The sequence below is a fragment of the Euprymna scolopes genome, chromosome 14 (assembly GCF_053919585.1).
Source record: "Euprymna scolopes isolate OS-2025 chromosome 14, ASM5391958v1, whole genome shotgun sequence".
NCBI lineage: Eukaryota > Metazoa > Mollusca > Cephalopoda > Sepiida > Sepiolidae > Euprymna > Euprymna scolopes.
In genome coordinates this window covers 49,837,971-49,844,871 of record NC_136495.1, presented here as the reverse complement: position 1 = coordinate 49,844,871, position 6,901 = coordinate 49,837,971, and the positions used below count along the sequence as shown (strand labels likewise).

At 37.3% G+C, this 6,901-nt stretch overlaps 1 pseudogene; it reads right to left on the bottom strand.

The window, feature by feature from the left end:
- Positions 1-2,770: 2,770 nt before the first annotated feature.
- Positions 2,771-2,887, bottom strand: LOC145293619 (5S ribosomal RNA; annotated as a pseudogene).
- Between the last annotated feature and the right edge of the window lie 4,014 nt (positions 2,888-6,901).

Here is a 6,901-nt window from a genome sequence, read left to right as displayed (position 1 = left end):
TTTAGATTCAAATTTAAACTTTTAAAAATGGCGAGAAACAAAAAAAATAAGGATAATAATATTTAAGACGGGTATAGGCGAGAAACAGAGAAAGACGTGAATTTGTTATAAAATGTCACTAAAAAAGAGAAGAGATAACAAGCTGGAATATTCCTAAATGATAAAGAAATTTACGTAAGTCATATTTTATGCATCAAAGATATATCTCGCGTATTATTTGAATCATTATTTAAGATTGTCGCCATTGTAATAATCTTCTAAGCCCGATTCTTTTCAAACAAACTTGATATTTTGATATCATAAAATTACGCTGGAATGAAAAATGACCAAATGGCTATGCAGAATCAAATATCGACATATCCGATGTGATGCATTTTTTACAAAGGAGTCATCACTTATCAAATTCCGGATGCTACTCAAAGATAAGGATTAATGAATGTACAGTGGTCAAGGGGAACATGTCGTAGTCACCGCTAGTAGTGGAAATTTGATAAACGAGATTACTTAAGGGGATGGCTCATCAAAAATTTGTTCACGTTGGACTTGAAGACAACCATATTGTAGTCAGTTAGAAAGCAGGAAAGCGGAACAGAGTTCCACGGGTGTGCAGTTCTAAGAAATAAGCTTTGTTCATGGAATCTACGTTTAGGTTTAGGCACATATAAAAAGTGAGGGAAATTATTGATAGTGGTTTCAGCTAGACGAGTGCTTTTCGTGAATGTAAGGACATGGACTATTTAGGATTAAATTCTCTAAAATCAGACAAGATAACTTTATATGTTAAATGCCACCGCTTGTGTATTGCAGAAAAGATTATCTACTTTATGTGAGAAACGGAATGTTACAGACTATTATTTCAAAACCTTATTTTCACAAGACGCAAAACAAACAATTATTCACGGATTGACTTGTAATTGACGCTGCGCAAAACGCAGTATGCAAATAAAAGAGGAAATAATTTTCAATTGAATCCATAAAAATCAAGTTACCAGCATTTGATAGCCATAACATAGCAACGCGAAAAAAATTAGAAAAAGGCAAAGGAAAGTGTTTTGCTCATCGCATGGTACAAATTGCTTGCAGATATAAACACTAGAATCTCTTTCAATGAAATCCATCTGATATCAACGATTTGTTTATGAAGAAAGGTCGATGACAAAATTCCAATAAAGTGCGTTAAACAAACATCTAGAAGTCGTTTATTGCAATAGTATCTCTTATAATACAGGGTTGTCTAAAAAACAGTTCTATTTGGTTTTTCATCCAAAGTTGTGTTTTACAATTATTTTCACACATTTTTCAGGTAGTGTAGACACAAATCTGGCAGATTCTTTTAGACACCAACATGTATTCAACTGAATGCTGTACAATGCAACAGCAAATAAAAATAATCGAGGCATATTTTGCTTCAAAATCGGTTCCTCTGGCGCAGTGTAAACGCAGAAAAGATTTTGGCAGGAACAATGTATCTTGTAGAAGAATAATTTCGGGAGAGGAAGTGTGACAAATGCCCACAAGGACCACAGTGGTCAACATCGTTCAGCCATAATTCCTGACAATATTCAGATTTTACTCGAACGCTTTGAAGAATTCCCAGGAAAATCAACACATGATCATTTATAAGAAAGTGACATTTCGAGAACAGTTCCATGATAACCTTATTCCCTTTCATTACAAATTTCAGATATTGCAGAGGTAAACGATCGCAATAAAGCAGAACAAGAAACATTTTGTGAAGATATTAGTCAAAGGAATGAAAATTATTGCCTTGTTGGATTTGATTTTCTTTAGTGACGAAGCTAACTGTTATTTGAGTGGGCATATCAGTAATCAAAATATGACCTTCTGGGCTCAATCTCAGACCCATATACATACCCATCGTCACCTTAGCCAAAAATGTGATTGCATGATGTTCCATCAGACGAAATCTCATCATCGAGGTATACTTCTTTTAGGAGAGGAATAGAAATCGGGTAACGGTGGGCACAGTCTATCCCATTGCGCTTATCCGGACGAAGTTAATTACTGCGTTAAGTAGGTTTCAATTTCAATCAGGTTTGAAGGTTTAAGATCAAAAAAGAAAATAGAGCGCTTTTTGAACAACCCTATAAGTTGAGGCAAAAGTTTCTGCGAACCCGTACCACGAAGAAGGAAAATAACGTGGAAAATAAAACGTAACGTCTTGGTGCCGGCGTTGCCCAGGTGTTTGGGTGTGTGTGTTGAACAACAGAATAAAAAGTGGTAGTGGGCAGGCAGGCTTGAACCCGTACCTCGAAGGAGGAAAAGAACGTGAAAAATATAACGTCTTTGCGGTTGCGTCCATCGCCAAATCGGAAGTGACTAAGGTTTAAATTAACGCTAGTCAATCGAAAAGAGTGGATGACTTTAGAAAATATCGGCGAAAAATGCGACGCCTCCCTGTAGAAAAGTGCCCAGTTGAGGATGAAGAAATTAATGTTTTAAGCCAATCTTTTGATATTTGTCGTCCGAAGGGTCGAGCTTATAAACGATACTGATCTTGTAAAAATCTGTCGCCTCTGTCGAAAGTTTTAGGCATGCATACATACATACATACATACATACATACATACATACATTAAAAGGCTTCCTTCAGTCTTGACAGACTATGGATACCCACGGTCAGGGTGCTTGCGTATGAAATTTTTGTGGCAACAGTTGAGCAATCACCAAACACGCCTCTCCTGAGTCGACATTGTTGAATACCAGTGGCAAGTGGTCGACTGGAAACAATGCCGAGATAAGCGGAAAGCACATACAGCGCCTAGAATTCCCAAATGGTCACCCATCTGGTACTAGCCAGGCTCAACGTTTCTTACCTTCGGTGATCTGACGGGAACCGGTGTGTCAACGTGATTATGCCGTGCATAGATACATACATTTAAACGAACAGCTGAGATTTGTATGATAGATGTTGTTTATCTTCTCAATGTGAGATAGTATCGATGGAAGCAAATAAACTGAACCAATTACACATTCTTTTCAATTAGTTTATTTCTATTTATTGTTCACGTGTTATTTTGTGTGACTGTCTTTGTCCAATTTGATTAAGAAGACCATTTCACAAGAACTTGTATACGATGGGTTGTTTATTTGTGCACTTTTTTTAAAGAGTGTCACCGTTTATCAACACATAGATGCCACTCAAATATCAAGGTTAATGGGTGCCAGCTGGCTGCAAATGATCAGTAGTGGTGGAAAGTGAGTAGAATTAGATTATTTAACATGACAATGAAACAAGAATTTGTATATATCGGACTTGAAAACAACCATGTTGTTGTCAGCTAGAAAGCAACTCCGCGCTTTAGAATTCCACAGATGAGAAGTTCTAGAAAAATAACTTATTTGTTTATAGAATTTGCATTTACTTTAAGCACAAATAGAAATTAAGTGAAACTGTTGATGGTTCTTGTTTTTATAGTGTTTTTACTTTTTGAGGAGTGCCACCAAGACTTTTTGGATGACCCTGTAACTGTAACCGTAAGAACAATATATTGAAGATGTAGAAGTAGTTGCTTCTCACACCTGTATTATATGCATTTTCCGTGTTAGTTGGTTTCCATGTCTGGCAGACCAACAGCTGGACATGACTGCACATGCACGGACACGTTTCCACGTGTTTGGCCATTTCTTCCGCCTAGCTGGCAAGTCAGGGAACAGAATATAAATATTTGCCACCCGGAATAGACGCACCCGTCTTGTCTCTCTCATCATAACTTGTTTATTGATCAAATTATTTATTTACGATAGATGTTTGTGTTTTATCAAGGTCATGATGTCAAAGAAATCAGCAGTAACAGCAGCAACAGCAGCATCATATTCAGCATCATACTGATAAGCATCATCATCATCAGATTCATTATCAGCGTTATCTTTATATCCATCGTCATCAGTAGCGTCATAATCATTATCATATCCATCAGCATCATATCTATTATTATCATATCCACCTGTATCATCATCATCATCATCATCAGCAGCAGCAGCAGCAGCAGAAGCAGAAGCAGCAGCAGCGCAAGCAACCGCGTCATAATCATCATCTGTATACAATCATATTATAAGCATCTGCAAAATATTCATCACCATCAGCAACTTCATCATTATATCTATCATCATCATTAATCTCTTCATCCACATACTTGAGCATTTCTTCGACGCGGCGACCAGTCTGCATTGGTCAATATATTAGGGAACAGACTATAAATAGTCGCCACCCGGAATAGACGTGCTTGTCTAGCTTATCTCATCATAACGTGTTTACTGATATGTTTTAATTCATTTACGGCGGGTGTTTTATTTTTAACAAGGTTATTGTCTCAAGGACAAACATCTGCAAAATTGATTCCAGCGTTTTTCCTTATGATTTTTACTTACGTTCAACAGAGTTCAACGGCATATGTAATGGTTCAACACAAAATAACATCTTTGTCGCTTTATACATAGATTTAGAATATGAATCTTTTTTCAGATGCGTCCAATAATATTTATAAGAGCCTCCGTCCGTTGAACAGCATGTCAGTCTTAAAATACCAATAGCATTTTCGTAGTGGATAATGTGCTTGATAAAATTCAGTTGTAATTTTAAACTCTTCTGGAGGTTGAAGATTCAAATTTTTTTTTTTATATAAATCATTCTTCATAAACTTTGTCTTCATCTCTACTAGTGTTACTGGAAATTCTCTTACAAAAAGTCCTCTCGGTTAGAATGTAAGAGATAGCGAGTGAATGTCTGGCAATCCAGCAGGATGCCCCATCTCCAGCTAGATCAAAATGAAGAACATTTAAAAAAAAAAATAAGCCTGCTGTACACAGCGTGCGTATAGCTTTGAGTAGTGTCAGAAGAAATTGAGCAAGTGGTTTCCTGGCGAGGTCGATCATGACAAAATGTATTTCTATTTTATCTGAGTTCTCGAGGTACGGTGGGTGGGGAAGAGAGACAGTTGTGGTTGATTTTTGAATTAATCATTGTCAAAAGTCGGATTTTGTACGCCCTTTTTCGATCAACTGCAAATCGATTACTCACTGCAAAAATTTTTCCTAACTTCATTGTTATAGATATCATCACTCGAGTGGTTTCTGCTTGCGACATCTCCAGATACTTCCAGCGCATGGTTGATATCTCCATCAGATTGTTAAACATGCACGTACCGTCTATAATGTATAAAAATGTGACCGGTTGACCCGTGATCCTTGCAGACAAATAATTTACGCTATCTCTTGGCATGTTTATTTTTTACTGACATGAAAACAAGCCTTTTTCCTCCTTATTCAAAATGCCGTCGCAATCTTCATCGATTTGGTTAAAGTAAAACAAAACGTTCTCTTGAAAGACAATTCAATTATTGGTTCATAATGCTGTATTTATTATTTCTTTATTATTGAGTTATGTCTCCAGCTGGTCTGCGCAGCATATTGATACTGTTCAAACGGTGCGAAATATGTTGGTGTGGACACGTCTACCGTATACCAGATGACAACATTCTCAAAGATATATTGTATGGAAACATGGGATCTAGGAGAATTCCAAACGGATAGCCACAGTTGCGGTACATGAAGCGCAATATGGAGTATGTGAATATAAACACATTCTTATCGAGTCTGGCAATCAATGTGTTCAGATAAAGAAGCTTGACCAAAACATGAAGTTATGGGAGGAGAAACTGATATATTCGGCAGAGAGAAAGGCCTACAAAAGTAAAACAACAGTTCAAATGGACCACGAACAGAACATAGGTGCGATCTCGGCAACGGACCTTCAATCCTACATCGGCCTATGCTGACACAGACGTCAATGCAAATCATGTTCAACTCTGACCGACAAAGGCTTTAATATTATTATACCAGCCTTTCTATGCATAAGGGAAATTACACCGGTTCTCCCTATATATATAGTGCCAGTAATGTCTACACCGGCGAGAAGGTGCAACAGTACTCCACTGCCTAGCTGAGCGCTAGTCAGTTATACCCGTATTCCTACCTTTGTATCTGTGATGTTAACACAGTTCGTTTGTTAAACCAACCTCGACTTGTTTTTTTAACTATTGTATTACGACTCAACAAATATTAATTATAAATAGAAATAGTATCATATTAATCCAGTAATCATGATTGACTTTTGTTCGTGTTGTGCCCTGCGTTGCAAATGTGTTCCTTTCCTATAGCTTTGGATGGCAAACGGGCGGATACTGCAAATTGTTACGTCACTTAACACCACGGTTTATATTACGCTGGCTACTAAGTCTGAGTGTTCAGACGATACGTTGGATATAGAAATACAACTAAGAATTTCCCATTTATATTCTATTGTGCTTTGTCAAAGGCTAATTTCATTTGTGAGGCGTGTATATATTTTGCGTATGCGCAAACGAATAAATATAATAAAACGAAGTAAAAAAACACATCTGCGAAAATGAAAGATGAAAATAGAAGAAAAATATCTATTTCAATTAAAATTAACAGACAGAGAAGAGAATTGTAGAGAAACAAAATTACTATGTAGCTTACAAATGGTGAACGCCTTCTCCTTCGTGGCCAGGAAAGAACAGCTCTAAAACTAACGTCAGTGGGAATCATTCTCAGCTGTGTTCTGTCTCTAACAATATTTCAGGGAGTGGCCAAACTGCGACTGTAAACTAGACAGCTAGATTTCCCTCTACTATTTAAATGGGAATACACACTCTCCTGAAACCCTCCATTATAGATCAGAAACATACCCAACTTCTGGAAAAGACCCTAAACCGTCCCAGAATAGAAATGATGTTATCAAAAGCGTCTATGGTCACGTGGGGCTCAAAAATCAACCTAACCACCGGCGAATGGAGAAGAGGATAATACGCCGCGACTTTGTCTGACTTTCACGAAAAACACTCGCCTATCCGAAACC